Source organism: Erpetoichthys calabaricus, chromosome 7, assembly GCF_900747795.2.
Source record: "Erpetoichthys calabaricus chromosome 7, fErpCal1.3, whole genome shotgun sequence".
NCBI classification, from domain to species: domain Eukaryota; kingdom Metazoa; phylum Chordata; class Cladistia; order Polypteriformes; family Polypteridae; genus Erpetoichthys; species Erpetoichthys calabaricus.
Genome location: NC_041400.2, coordinates 70,871,000 through 70,886,128, shown reverse-complemented (window position 1 = coordinate 70,886,128; position 15,129 = coordinate 70,871,000). Strand labels below are relative to the sequence as shown.

At 39.4% G+C, this 15,129-nt stretch overlaps 2 protein-coding genes across 2 annotated transcripts in view; both read right to left on the bottom strand.

Moving 5' to 3' along the window:
• Positions 1-5,726, bottom strand: part of LOC127528849 (uncharacterized) — a 479,443-nt gene extending 473,717 nt beyond the window's left edge. Inside the window, exon 1 of the mRNA XM_051930146.1 lies at positions 5,661-5,726. The gene's annotated coding sequence lies outside the window, so the exon portion shown is untranslated. The remainder of the gene's footprint in view (positions 1-5,660) is intronic.
• LOC114644969 (zinc finger FYVE domain-containing protein 16-like) overlaps positions 1-15,129 on the bottom strand; it is a 159,473-nt gene that overhangs the window by 131,373 nt on the left and 12,971 nt on the right. The window contains exon 2 of the mRNA XM_051929442.1: positions 7,454-7,556. The gene's annotated coding sequence lies outside the window, so the exon portion shown is untranslated. The remainder of the gene's footprint in view (positions 1-7,453; positions 7,557-15,129) is intronic.

The window sequence follows — 15,129 nt, the reverse complement described above, 5'->3', positions numbered from 1 at the left end:
TTAAACATACTATTGGGTTTTTGTATTTATTCATTTATCTTTTTTTAGTTCATATTCACAACTCAAAATACCAGATATTGTGAAAGTAATCCATTAGCAGAATTATGTATTAAAATATGTGTCTCCCTTTTTTTCCCCAATGTTTTTCTCCCTCTAACAAAATAGATAGTTGAAATATATTCTTTTTGTTCTTAACATCAGCCTTATCATACATATTGCATACCAGGGATTTTCCTGCCTTGCATCCAAACCTGCTGCGGTAGGTTCCAGGTTTCCTGCAATCCTACTCTGGATAAACAGGTTTAGATAATGTACAGTATATGTTGTTCTTAATCTCAGACGCTGTCTGTTGTTTCGTGCCTGTCCATACTCTTATTACCTGCTCTTGCCTTGCTTATTATGCGTTTACTGTTCTTATGGTGGGCTATTCAAGACTCACCACCCTTAACCTTGACACTACATGCTTGTTTTTCTTTGTTTCCCTCACTACAGCTAGGTGGTGTCTGCACACTCATTCAAGTCTAAGAGCCCTGTTCTTCCTAAGCCCCTGTGATTTTCATGAGAAAATATTTTAAAAATTATAAAATTGTGTAAAATTGTTCATATTCAGTGTCTAGTTTTGATTATGCTTGTTTTTATCAGACAAAAACGAAACCAGATAGTAAACCAGGCAGTGTAGAAAGATTCCACTAACATTAAACTCATGTCCAAATCTGTTAAGTGTACAGTTCTGTCTGATTGTGACACAAAACCAATTCCGTAGGCGCTCCATGCTATAATTACTAAAACTGAAACTTATTATATTATATATATATATAAATAAAATAGAAATGTCTTTGTGAAATAAAAACTAAACTAAAAATACACGATGAAGGTAAACTAAAACTAAACTGATTTTCCAAGTAAGGTCAGAAAAAATACAGAAGGCAAAACTATAATAACCTTGGGGCTCATACACACATCTACTCGCACACACTGGAGATAAACAGCAAATGGTGCATCCAATAAATATAAAAATTTTATATTTATATTCATAGCAGCAAAAAAAAGAAAAAAACAAACAAACAAACAAAGGAGTGGATAAATGTGAAATGCCAAGCACTGGACATGTGTAAGTTATTAACGTAGCCACATGTTGTTTCACAACTACACTGCCCCTTCACTCTCTGAGCAATTAAGAAAAATTAGACATCCACAAAAGTACCACGGACAGTTCAAAAACCTAAACAATCAAATGGAAGTGCTCAGAAATACCTTCAGAACTGTCCTTCGTTGCCAGAAGAAACCCACGGCTTTCTCTTTTATGACTCACAGAGCGTTGTCTTGTTTCTTTCCCTTTTTTTTTTTTTTTTTTTTTTTAAATTTGTGATTGTAACCCAGTCCAAACAGCAACTCACTGGCATGCTAAGACGTCTTCTCAACAGTTGTAGCTGCTACACTACAGAGTATGATGCTAGCGGTCTCACTCGCCCGTTCACCAGTCGCTTACCAAAAACCCTATATGTTGTCTTGGTCTCCTGGGGCCTCATGCATAACGCTGTGCGTAGAATTCACACTAAAACATGGCATATGGACAAAAGCAGAAATGTTCGTACGCACAAAAAAATCCAGATGCATAAATCTGTGCGTTCACCAACTTCCACGTTCTTCCGGTCCATAAATCCAGGTCAGTGTGAAAAGTAACGCACATAGCCCTTAAGCTCAGCATTCTGTGAAAAGGCAATGGCAAAAGCACGGGGGGAAAAAGAGAAGAAAATCAGTGAATACCAAGTGGAGGCAAGGAAAAACGTACTATATGTTGGTTTAAACAGTGGTATAAACAACAAAAGAAAGTTGATCGAGTGACAGAGTGTCGGAGAAACTTGAAAGCTCAAGTTCACAAAGTCGCACAGTGCCCGAAATAAAAAAAGAAATTGTCAAAGTCGCCGTGAAAAGCCCCACCGTCTGAGGGTCATATGAAATCTTATTAGGGTACAGTGAAAAGAAAAAAAAATAGGGACACAGTGGGGGAAAAAAAGCTTGAAATGTCAACTTTAAATCTCGAAATTTCCACTTTAATCACATAGTTTATTTTGTCATTAAAGTAGATCATCATAAACTTCATATTAAAATCGTTTTAATTATTTTCTAGTTTCTCAAATTCCATCGTAACTAAAGTAGAATGTTAAATGCTTTGTTTTGTATTTGTTCTTCTATGTGCTCTGTGTGTATCACTACGTGCTTCTTAAACAGGCTTTCTCTTCCTATGACAGGACACAGAATCCATTAGATTCATGATATTACAGCTCTCTGAATAATTAAAATACAGAGATATATACTTGATATAATTTTCACGATGATAAGAATAGTAGTGATAGTGACGAACTGGCTCCCCGTCCACAGATTGTTCATGCCTCACACAAGATGCCTGCTGCGCTGTGCGAGACCTTCGATGAAATAATTTATTGCAGCAGTACTGTCTCTTTCAGACGTACTAACCTCCAATTCCTGTCCTTCCTTTTCATTCTCCAAATACCCAATCACCACACAATCAGCTCTGTAATAGATGTTAAGCCATCTGTAATCTGAGAACACCGATTCTTCAGAACTTTTAAGGAACATTGAAATTCGTAGTACATATTTAATTATTCTATCCATCTATCCTTCCAGGGTTGCGCCAGTCCCAGCAATAATACATCACGAGGCAAGAACAATCCGTGAATGGAGCACCAGCTCCTTGCTAGCGCTGTGACACAGTGTCCTCACATGTTTAATTATTAACAATATAGATTTAAATGAAGCCAAGTTTTATCTGTATAATAAACATTTTGCTGCATTTCATCTTAAAAATTATATCGTCATCATATGTAAATACACGCTTTATAAGGTGGCTCAGGTTGTGCAATATTATAACTATCACAAGTTTACAGTGAAGTAATTGTACTAATAAGTACAAACAGTTCTACAAGGAGCACTTGATGGACTGATTGAGTGCATTTATAGTTCTTGGGATGAAACTGTTTCTGAACCGTGAGGTCAGCACAGGAAAGGCTCTGAAGCGTTTGCCGTATGAGAGCAGTTCAAATAGGCAGCATGTGCTTGATGCTGTATACCGTTAATTCTCTTTCCAATCAGCTGCTGTAGAGCTGGGATTCACACTCAGATACAGTGATATAAATACTCCGAGTGGTGCAGTGAGAGTAATATGGAAAAAGATGATCCACTGTGGCAAACCCTAACGGGAGCAGCTGAAAGAAGAAGAAAAAGGTGCAGTGAGAGTAACAACACTAAAGCAGCTATGGTATTTGGAATAGTTTGGCCATTCCGTGGACCATTATATTGTTACAGGTTAATTTCAATCACATGCCTTAAACTAATAAACAATATGCGGTTAATTTCAGTGTATTTGATAAGGCCGCGTCAGGGACATGAATCTAAAAAAGAAAGGGAAACCACACTGGAACAAAACCACTGCTTTAACGCTGGGTGCCGCCAGTATGCAAAGCCAAGCGGAGAACTTGCGTACGCCAGGGTTTCAATTGCCGTGAAAATGTGCGTGGCTTTACGGCAAGTTTAGGTTTTATACATTGCGATGTGAGCATGGAAACGTTCGTATGTAACATTTTTGTGCGTACTGTTTATACATGAGGCCCCTGGTCTTTTTCAAGTCTTCCCAATTTGATCCTTTTGGCTAATTCCATTGCATGAACAGACTACAGACCCTCACTCAAACCATCACAAGAGAGATTCTGTCAAGATGGATTGTGCTCGGCATGTTAACCAGGCACTTCTGAAACAGCAATTCAACTTTTTTTCTTTCTATAGTTTATTAAAATTAAACTAAATTTTGTTGAGGCATGCTTCATACATCACAGGCAAGGATGTCTCTCTATTATAAAAAAAAAAAAAAATCTTGGGAGGGAGACGAGACGTGATCTCTCCCCCCCAACCCCACCCCCCCATTTCACAACACAAGCAGAGCTATACGTCCCGCGAGAAAGAGATTTAACCATGCCAGGGATGGAAATAAAGGACAAAGAGTAGATGACAAAAGTAGAATGTTGTAAATAATTCAAAAATATTGGCGCGGTATACATGCACAGCAGGTTAGAGATACTGGAAGTACGACAATTCAGGAGTCTCAAAAAAATGGATAGGAAAGATCGTATTAGCACAAACAAACGGAAATTATTACTTGGTGAAATAACGGAACAGCGAAAAGAGATTGAATATATTGTTTGGATTTAAACTTTAAGTCAGAGACTTGATCATCTAACTCGTGTGGCCAGCAAGAATTAAAAGATTCCAAAAACGTTGTTGCGGTATGAAGTCCCGTGAGACGGAGACTTTTAACATGAGATTCTTTCAAGTCACGCCCTACTTACAACTACAGTAATCCCTCCTCCATCGTGGGGGTTGCGTTCCAGAGCCACCCGCGAAATAAGAAAATCCACGAAGTAGAAACCATATGTTTATATGGTTATTTTTATATTGTCATGCTTGGGTCACAGATTTGCGCAGAAACACAGGAGGTTGTAGAGAGACAGGAACGTTATTCAAACACTGCAAACAAACATTTGTCTCTTTTTCAAAAGTTTAAACTGTGCTCCATGACAAGACAGAGATGACAGTTCCGTCTCACAATTAAAAGAATGCAAACATATCTTCCTCTTCAAAGGGGTGAAGCAAACAAATCAATAGGGCTGTTTGGCTTTTAAGTATGCGAAGCACCGCGGCACAAAGCTGTTGAAGGCGGCAGCTCACACCCCCTCCGTCAGGAGCAGGGTGAGAGAAAGAGAGACAGAGAAAAATCAATACGTGCCCTTTGAGCTTTTAAGTATGCAAAGCACCTTGCAGCATGTCGCTTCACGAAGCAGCTGAACAGAAGGTAGCAATGTGAAGATAATCTTTCAGCATTTTTAGACGAGCGTCCGTATAGTCTAGGTGTGCGAACAGCCCCCCTGCTCACACCCCCTACGTCAGGATCAGAGAGAGTCAGCACAAGAGAGAGAGAGAGAAAAGTAAGTTGGGTAGCTTCTCAGCCATCCACCAATAGCGTCCCTTGTATGAAATCAACTGGGCAAACCAACTGAGGAAGCATGTACCAGAAATTAAAAGACCCATTGTCCGCAGAAATCCGTGAACCAGCAAAAAATCCGCGATATATATTTAAATATGCTTGCATATAAAATCCGCGATGGAGTGAAGCCGCGAAAGGCGAAGCACAATATAGCGAGGGATTACTGTATTTTCAAACAAGACCACGGTCATCTAACCTCAGTCATGTGAATGCTTTTGTCAGACAACACTTCCTGCACTCTCAGCTCTTATAAATTTTATCAGGACAATAATTCTATAGGTTCTAGATGACACGTCAATGACAAAGCAAAGAAGAGAGAGCATGAACAAACATTTGAGAAAATGAGAGAAAGAAACGATATTCACTCACAGGCAGTTACACATTGTGTTGTCACAATGTACAGTGGAACCTCGGTTTGCGAGCATAATTCGTTCCGGAAACGTGCTCGTAGTCCAAAGCACTCGTATATCAAAGTGAATTTCCCCATAAGAAATAATGGAAACTCAGATGATTTGTTCCACAACACAAAACTATTCATATAAAAATGATTAATACAAAATATAAAGTAAAAATACATAAAACAAATTAACCTGCACTTTACCTTTGAAAAGAATCATGGCTGGTGTGAGTGAGTTTCTAAACTCTTGTGGGATTGCACCCAACGGGACGACACGCGGAAGAGCATCCCAAAGCAATCGCAGACTCCCAGCGCTGTAGCAGTTCGCTGTAAAAGTGAATCCGAAAAGATCGCGGACATGCTATAAGCGCCTGGCGTCGATGGGTGATGCAAGGAACATTATAAATGCACAGGGCCCTGCCTGACTGCTGTGTCTGTTTCAAGCTGAATAAAGCTGGTGTTGCTGAAGTACTGAGACTCAGCTTTGTGTTTTAGTTTGCAAGATGGGGACTCGCACGTTACAGCACACACACACGCATGCGAGCACACACACACACACGAGCGCGCGCGCAAGCACACACACATACATGCACACACACACACATACACACACACACACAGGCGCGCGCGCACACACACACACAGTGACAATGCTAATGCTGCAGTAAACAGTATACGCTCATACGGATGTTTACTATGAGTGAAGCACGCCGACTCAGATGAAGAATAGGAGACGATTGCCCACAATACTGCAGCGAGAGAGAGAAGAACCATCAGCTCAGTTGTGATCACATGACGCTCAGCAGACAAAGAGTATACATACTGCTCGTACTGCAAGACCTCGCTCGTTTATCAAGTCAAAATTTATTAAAAATTTTTGCTCGTCTTGCAAAATACTCGTAAACTAAGTTACTCGCAAACCGAGGTTCCACTGTAAGTCCAAACATGGAATCAAAATTCAATGCAATCTTGAAGAAAAGTTCATTCCAAATATTGTTTTTACAAAAGATTTAAAGTAAAAGTGAAAATAATGAATATGTAACAATTCCCATGAAAATAACAACCTCTTTAAATTGTATATCCAGTAAACCAAACCCGGGGGTGGGTGAGCAAAGCGAGCAGGGGGCAGAGCCCCCTAGTCTTTGAAAAAAATGTTTTCTACCTGGGATGTATCTTGGGTTAAGCTTTTTAACCAGTTGCTTGAAGTCATCCTTTTCCACAATTTGGACTGGGATCATATCCCTTAGCCAAACAATATGTAACCACATCAGCCATTTCCATCCACCATTTGCACTTCCTATCATATGGAGGACAACTAGTGAGTGCTCCAACAATGCTCAGTTGAGTTATTTGTTCACTTTTTGGCCACATATCACCAACTGCTAGTATCTCCTTGCATGCCTTCACAGCCCAGTTGTATTTTTGCTTCAAATGGCAAACCATGTTTGTTGTGTTTCCACCTTTAGCAGTAAGAGTTTTCTTGTATATTTTACAAAATATTGTGTTTTGATGGAGGTCTGACCTCTTGTAGACAAACCACTTCCATACTATTGAAGTAACTCCCTTTCAGGTACAAAATCCTCATCAGCAGCTGACACAATGCTCTCGCTCCCAGATATGTTTGGGCTTGTATCACTGTTGTGCATGCTAGGGAACATAAATGCATTGCTATATCATTGATATCACAAGATGACACTTTTTTTGTCACATACAAACTTATACCGGTGTTATCATGGACAATATGATACGGCTCCGCCCCAGTAACAACAAATAAATAAATAAAATAAAATCCAAGCTTCTGCTTTCTAAGAATGTTGCTGAAAAGAAATCGGTTACCAAAGCTTATCTCAGACATTTGTCTTTGTGCTAAAGACATTTAAGTATATACACAAATTTCTACTGCAGCAAGCAACTACATTCAGAAGAACTAAATTCCATTTTCATTTAAAATACATGATTAAAAGGTAGAAGCTTGTTATAAAAAATAGAAAACTTACCAATTATTCTCCATTAGCTATCACTGACTGAAATCTCTTTTGAATTACTTCATTGCCGACACAAAAGCAGTGAAGACGCAGCCCCTTTGTTGATAACATTCCTCTATAACAGAATAAAACACACAGCAATCAGTATTTACCGAGATTCACAATGTAAAATCCAAATAGAGGCTTGAGTAATTGTGTAGCCAAATAACCATTACCAAAGTGCATCCAATGCATCAGATGGAATAAAATAACCACTGAATACAAAACCCATTCAGTAGCATACAGCAGAAAAGCAGCTAAATTGCAAATGCAGAAAATCAAGCTACCCACAAAAAAAATGAACATTTTTGCACCTGTCTATGTAGTTTGCAGCTAGTGAGGGGCACTCTCAAGCCAACCACTCACTTAAAAAGGACCCACAGACACCACATAGATCAGTCACAGGGGTTTCTATTTGTAGAAAGGAGTCCAAGGAGTACAGAACACAATTTATATAAAAATCAAACAAATGCTCCCCACTTCAGAGCTTCTCTCTATAATACATGCTATTCTGTCCCTGGCCCACCTTCTTCTCTGGTCTCCTGTCACCCCAAGGACACTGGCAATGTTTTCCCCTCTTTCTCTACTTCCTTGGCAGGTGAGCTGCTGGCTTCCTCTTGACTCCAGACTCTAAGCTCACCTGGCTGGGGTAAAGGAGACTTCCTTTTAAAGTGTGGGCCTTGACTGCTTCTGGGGTCTTGGCCAATTCACTGACCAATTCTTCTAGTTGATATTTCTGCCTATTTGAAGGGCCAGGAACATCTATATTTGGCTGCAACCTGGAATTAGCATCCTGTTTCTCCCTTGTGGCTGGGAGGACTAACAGGTGGTACCTCCTTTGGCCACCTCCTCTTCTCTATTGGGGATGGGCCCTCCAATCCCCAAATCTCTCCCTTGGGTTCCATTTAGGCAATGGTGCTGACTAGCTCCCAAACTGCATCTTGACCTCCCATCCAGGCAGTGGTCCCATCCAGCTCTCAAATGGTATCCTGGACTCCTGTCCAAGCAGTGATCCCAACCAGTGTCCAGAAAGAATCTTGGCTTCCCATCTGGGCAGTGGCCCCTACTAGCTTCCGGACGGTACAAGAAAACCCCTGTAGTTTTGCTCTGTCTTGCCAACTTTCACAAGTATTAATAAAAAAGTAAAATATAAATGTATGCAGATGTTCCTTCTTGTCAAAATGTGATTTTTCAAATTTTACTTTGGTTTTGACATTAAGTTTTAGCGTTGTTTTGTTTACGACATCACAGTGCCATTTTGAAAAAAATTATCTGCTGCAGTTCCAGCCATGTGATAGTTTTTAAACAGGCAAGGCCATATTGTTTACAAACTGCAGCACCTATTGCTGGTCGTGTGTCGCAACGTCATGTGACTTATTAGCTTATTTTGCCTATCCACCTCTGACCTTTTTCTGAGTGGCCTATATAATTGCATGTTAATATTTCCTGCTTGTGACAACTTAATAATGTACATGCAGTCCTTATGCAAGTACAATTCCACTTTATCAGGATTCAATGGAGTAATATTTCCAAATCTGGACCACTGGACAGACTGGCAGGACAATGTATTTAAGGAGCCACCTGTGATGTATGAAAATATTTGTATTACTTTGTTTCTCTCTTCCAGTGAACAATGAGGATGAAAAAATTAAAAGGGCAAAAGTATACCACTGCCTCCAGAGTGTTAGAATAACAAGCTGCATTCTCCTAATCTCGGTTAATAGCATGGAATTTTTTCTTTTTGAAAGCAGAAGGTACAAATAAAAGAAGAGAACCACACTATGTAGTAGCTTGTTCAGTCTTTGGACACTGTAGAAAAGGCAGAGTTCTCTTAGATTGCTGGACAGGAAAAGTAATGCAGCAATGCCACAGCATTTTCCGAATGGTATTTTATTCATAATTATAATTTCATATAACATCTCGGAAAGTGTGGATATTTACTTGCATTATTGAGTACAACCTCAAACAGGAATTGTTCCTCAAAATTGATCTGGCAAGAGGTGCATCTGTGTCACCACATTGAACTACTTTGTGATAGGTGTGTCTGCTAGCAGGCACAGAATTGGTGTGGGTATACTCTAGAAAACTGAATAATTCATACAGATTCCCTACATTAACTCTTCCTGGTGTCCGTCTGTACATTTGCTAGCAACTGTAACAACTTAGTCAATTTAGAAAAACATGGCCCTTAGTTTTGAAAGGATAATCCATAATAACTGGTAATGAACCTTCAAACACTGAAGCATACTGTGAAATATTGTGCAGCCATGATTCTGCTGGACAGAGCGAGGTAGGCAAATGAAAAAAAAAAAAACAATGTTTTTCCACAAACCATTTCTTTTTTGCATTACGACTCTCCACAGGGGAGTCAAACCAAATCACTTTTCTGGATAGGGCTGCTCATCTGTGCCCTTTCCACAAACTATAAGAGCATACACATGCATTTTCAAATTAAGTGCCTTCAGCCAGATATGGCAACTGTCCTTATATTTTAGTAGTGTCTGAACAGGAAAGGGTGTTCGACATCCACATTATGATCAGAACATTATCTTCTGTCCGATTCACTCCTGGTTCAAGGTCTCTTTCATTAAAAAAATAAAACCCATTTGGCTACCAAAACAAAGGAGGATAAAATATGGTGGCAATCAGCAGTTTATGTTCTAGTATTGGAGTGAATATATAACCTTTATCAAGTACTTTTGTATTTAGGACTCGGGGGGGAAAGGGCATTAGATAGATGGATAGATCTTTGTCTCCAGGGGGAAAAGTTGTTTTTTTAAAAGTAGTTCTTAAATAAACAAACACATAAATAGGCAGATAAGTAAATACATAAAATTACACCTGGTACTGATTATGTTAACTTTGATTTTTAGATAAAGTTTTGCGAGTTTGGTGATTGCTGTTTTCCCAGCCATTTTTTTGGTATTTGACTCCTACCCAGTCAATGAATATTCTTTGCTTCTCCTTTTTAAAAAAATCTTAATATCCCACTCCAGTTTATCTAAATGCTTTTTGGCTGTTCCCTTCCTATAGCCAGATCAATCTATAATAATAAAAGGCAAAGCCCTCACTGACTGACTCACTCACTGACTGACTGACTGACTGACTGACTCATCACTAATTCTCCAACTTCCCGTGTAGGTGGAAGGCTGAAATTTGGCAGGCTCATTCCTTACAGCTTACTTACAAAAGTTAGGCAGGTTTCATTTCGAAATTCAAAGCGTAATGGTCATAACTGGAACATATTTTTTGTCCATACACTGTAATGGAGGAGGCGGAGTCACGTATCGCGTCATCACGCCTCCTACGTAATCACGTGAACTAAAAACAAGGAAGAGATTTACAGCACGAGTCACACGCGGGAACGAAGGTAAATGACGTTAATTTTTGACTGTCTTTTAATACTGTGTAAGCATACATATTAACACATGTGCAATTAAATGTGTGCATTTACGGGGTGATTTCTCAGGCTTAAAAGCTCGCCTTTTACTAAAAAGGTAAATGCAAAACTATTTTCAATCATTTCATTGAAACGCTCCCGTTAAGGATTGCAATAACATATTCGCGAGATAAAAGAACGAAGTAGGGGGAAATGGAGGAAGAGCCGGAAACAGCGAAGAGCAAAAAATTAATTAAACAATTGAGAACGGAGCGAGTGAAGCATACAAGCATGTTCATAAGGGAAACAAAGCACGGTGTAAAACGTAAGTTTAAATTAAGTTTATAGAAACGCTCCCGCTGCGGATTGCAATAACATATTCGCGAGATAAAAGTTTAATGAGAAGACACGAGGTATAAACGAACCACACGCCGTGGCGCAACGTTAGGGGCAACAGTTTCAACCATTCTATGATCTGCTTCTCGCAACTGAAAGACGGCAAATGGCGGATGTTAGCCGACTTGCTGACCGCAACGTTAGGGGCTTCAACTATGGCGCTGACGCCACATCTCAGTGCCAACACTTTGCAGACTCTACTTAAAAGACACGCCCTCCTCACTGGACAGTTAAAAACACCAATCAAACTAACGATGACATCAAGTATTACCCAATCAAAAGTAGGAAAGGAGGCATCTTCATAAAATGCGTGTGGGATGATTTGCATGACACGCTGCTTTAAAAAAAAAAATGATAAAAAAAATACGGGATAAATCCCGTCCAGTATTGATTCAAAACGGGACGCGCAATTTCATTCTCAAACGCGGCACGATTCCGTATTTTAAAGGACGGGTGGCAACCCTACAATGCCAGGTAACCACCCATACAATCAGATTGTGATTCAGACTAGGAATGCAATGAATGTAATTACCCCGATCTACATACAAGGCGAAAGTCTTGCAACATTCAAAGATGATGGTTTGGGATAATTACTACTTATTAAGTACACCATGGCACATAAAAGAGCTTATGAAGCCTTGAACCGAAAAAAGCAAGATCTCAGAGATCGTAAAAAAAAAAAAAAGGAGGTAATGTCGTTTTACTCGCTGTACATTTTAGTCAGACATTACCAGTTATTCCACGAGGGAGACCAGCAGATGAACTCAACGCGTGTTTAAAATCCATGCTTCTCCCACGCTCGGTTATATGTCGCGTGTTCTCGGGTAGGTACACCAAAAAATGTATACATTTAAGCATGTAATGGGCAAACAAAAAATGAGGTATACCCGAAGGCACTGCAGTAGTACTCAATGTAACTTTACTTCTTAAATGTTAATGTTTTACTGTTTAATAATTTATACGCTTCTTATATATTGTTCAAATTCTTTTATCAAAATACCAGTGACAGCGCAATGCACGATAACATGGAGTGAATACACCATACGCATCTGCCCACGGCCGCCCTGGTGTGCACAGATAGGAGTTGATTCTAAAATAAAATAAACATAAAAAGAGTAATACAATCATCACCCATAAAGCGGATAGCAGACGTGACGTATTATATGTGTACCAGATTTCAAGTCAATAGGTGAAACGCTTTGCAAGCTACAGGTGATTTAAAATCCTGGACAGACCAACGAAAAGCCACGGTAGCAAATTATAGAAGAAGATTTTACTGTTTAATAATTTATATTTATATGAAATGTGCTTCTTATATATTACTTCATATTCTCATATGATAATGATGTTAATGTTGTTTATATTGATTTCTATGTTATTGTAAGTGCATCTATGTGTGTATATGTATGTATGTATGTATGTATGTATGTATGTATATATACATACAGTGGTGTGAAAAACTATTTGCCCCCTTCCTGATTTCTTATTCTTTTGCATGTTTGTCACACAAAATGTTTCTGATCATCAAACACATTTAACCATTAGTCAAATATAACACAAGTAAACACAAAATGCAGTTTTTAAATGATGGTGTTTATTATTTAGGGAGAAAAAAAATCCAAACCTACATGAACCCTGTGTGAAAAAGTAATTGCCCCCTTGTTAAAAAATAACCTAACTGTGGTGTATCACACCTGAGTTCAATTTCCGTAGCCACCCCCAGGCCTGATTACTGCCACACCTTTTTCAATCAAGAAATCACTTAAATAGGAGCTGCCTGACACAGAGAAGTAGACCAAAAGCACCTCAAAAGATAGACATCATGCCAAGATCCAAAGAATTCAGGAACAAATGAGAACAGAAGTAATTGAGATCTATCAGTGTGGTAAAGGTTATAAAGCCATTTCTAAAGCTTTGGGACTCCAGCGAACCACAGTGAGAGCCATTATCCACAAATGGCAAAAACATGGAACAGTGGTGAACCTTCCCAGGAGTGGCCGGCCTGACCAAAATTACCCCAAGAGCGCAGAGACGACTCATCCGAGAGGTCACAAAAGACCCCAGGACAACGTCTAAAGAACTGCAGGCCTCACTTGCCTTAATTAAGGTCAGTGTTCACGACTCCACCATAAGAAAGAGACTGGGCAAAAACGGCCTGCATGGCAGATTTCCAAGACGCAAACCACTGTTAAGCAAAAAGAACATTAGGGCTCGTCTCAATTTTGCTAAGAAACATCTCAATGATTGCCAAGACTTTTGGGAAAGTACCTTGTGGACTGATGAGTCAAAAGTTGAACTTTTTGGAAGGCAAATGTCCCGTTACATCTGGCGTAAAAGGAACACAGCATTTCAGAAAAAGAACATCATACCAACAGTAAAATATGGTGGTGGTAGTGTGATGGTCTGGGGTTGTTTTGCTGCTTCAGGACCTGGAAGGCTTGCTGTGATAGATGGAACCATGAATTCTACTGTCTACCAAAAAATCCTGAAGGAGAATGTCCGGCCATCTGTTCGTCAACTCAAGCTGAAGCGATCTTGGGTGCTGCAACAGGACAATGACCCAAAACACACCAGCAAATCCACCTCTGAATGGCTGAAGAAAAACAAAATGAAGACTTTGGAGTGGCCTAGTCAAAGTCCTGACCTGAATCCAATTGAGATGCTATGGCATGACCTTAAAAAGGCGGTTCATGCTAGAAAACCCTCAAATAAAGCTGAATTACAACAATTTTGCAAAGATGAGTGGGCCAAAATTCCTCCAGAGCGCTGTAAAAGACTCATTGCAAGTTATCGCAAACGCTTGATTGCAGTTATTGCTGCTAAGGTTGGCCCAACCAGTTATTAGGTTCAGGGGGCAATTACTTTTTCACACAGGGCCATGTAGGTTTGGATTTTTTTTTCTCCCTAAATAATAAAAACCATCATTTAAAAACTGCATTTTGTGTTTACTTGTGTTATATTTGACTAATGGTTAAATGTGTTTGATGATCAGAAACATTTTGTGTGACAAACATGCAAAAGAATAAGAAATCAGGAAGGGGGCAAATAGTTTTTCACACCACTGTATATATAATTATATATATATATATATATATATATATATAAAAAAAATATATGTGTATATGTATATATAATATATCTGTATATGTGTGTATATGTGTGTGTATATGTGTATATGTATATATATATGACAGCAACACTCATAACAATGACAACACAATTACATTGACAATCATGTTACGTTATTTTTAAAATGTTTCCTTTACTTTTTCATAACCTCTTTAACACACTACTTCTCCGCTGCGAAGCGCGGGTATTTTGCTAGTATATTAATACATAAAAGCAGACTAAACACTTAAAGAGCATTTGGGAACACACAAAAATGGCCAGCTATTAAAACCACAGAATAAGCATCTAAAGTACTAGGGGGTTTCGCGCGCCAACCCCTGGTCTTGGGTAACCCGAAATAGATTAGAAAGAGATTATTGTTGGCGTAACCCGAAATATATTGATGAATGTATGCGATATGTGCCTGCATTGCTTGCGGCATTTCAGACGCGCGCTGTAGGCGCCTGCATTCATTGATTATATCCAGGCGGGCTCATGTTTGTATCTCTGTCAGTTGTGGTCTTTCGTTTTGAACCCGTGCCTGCTCTGCTTCCGCAGTTTCTGACGCACGTTGTAGGCGTCTATGTACATTGTATTTGTTCACGCGGAGCAGTTTGGTTTTGGAGCCGAGACAGTTTTGCTTCCGCAGTTTCAGACGCGCGTTGTAGGCGCCTATGTCTATTGTTGTTATCCATGCGGGCTCGCTTTTGTAGCTCCGTTAGTTGAGCTGGATCGTTTTGGAGCCGTGACTCCATTAGTTATCCGT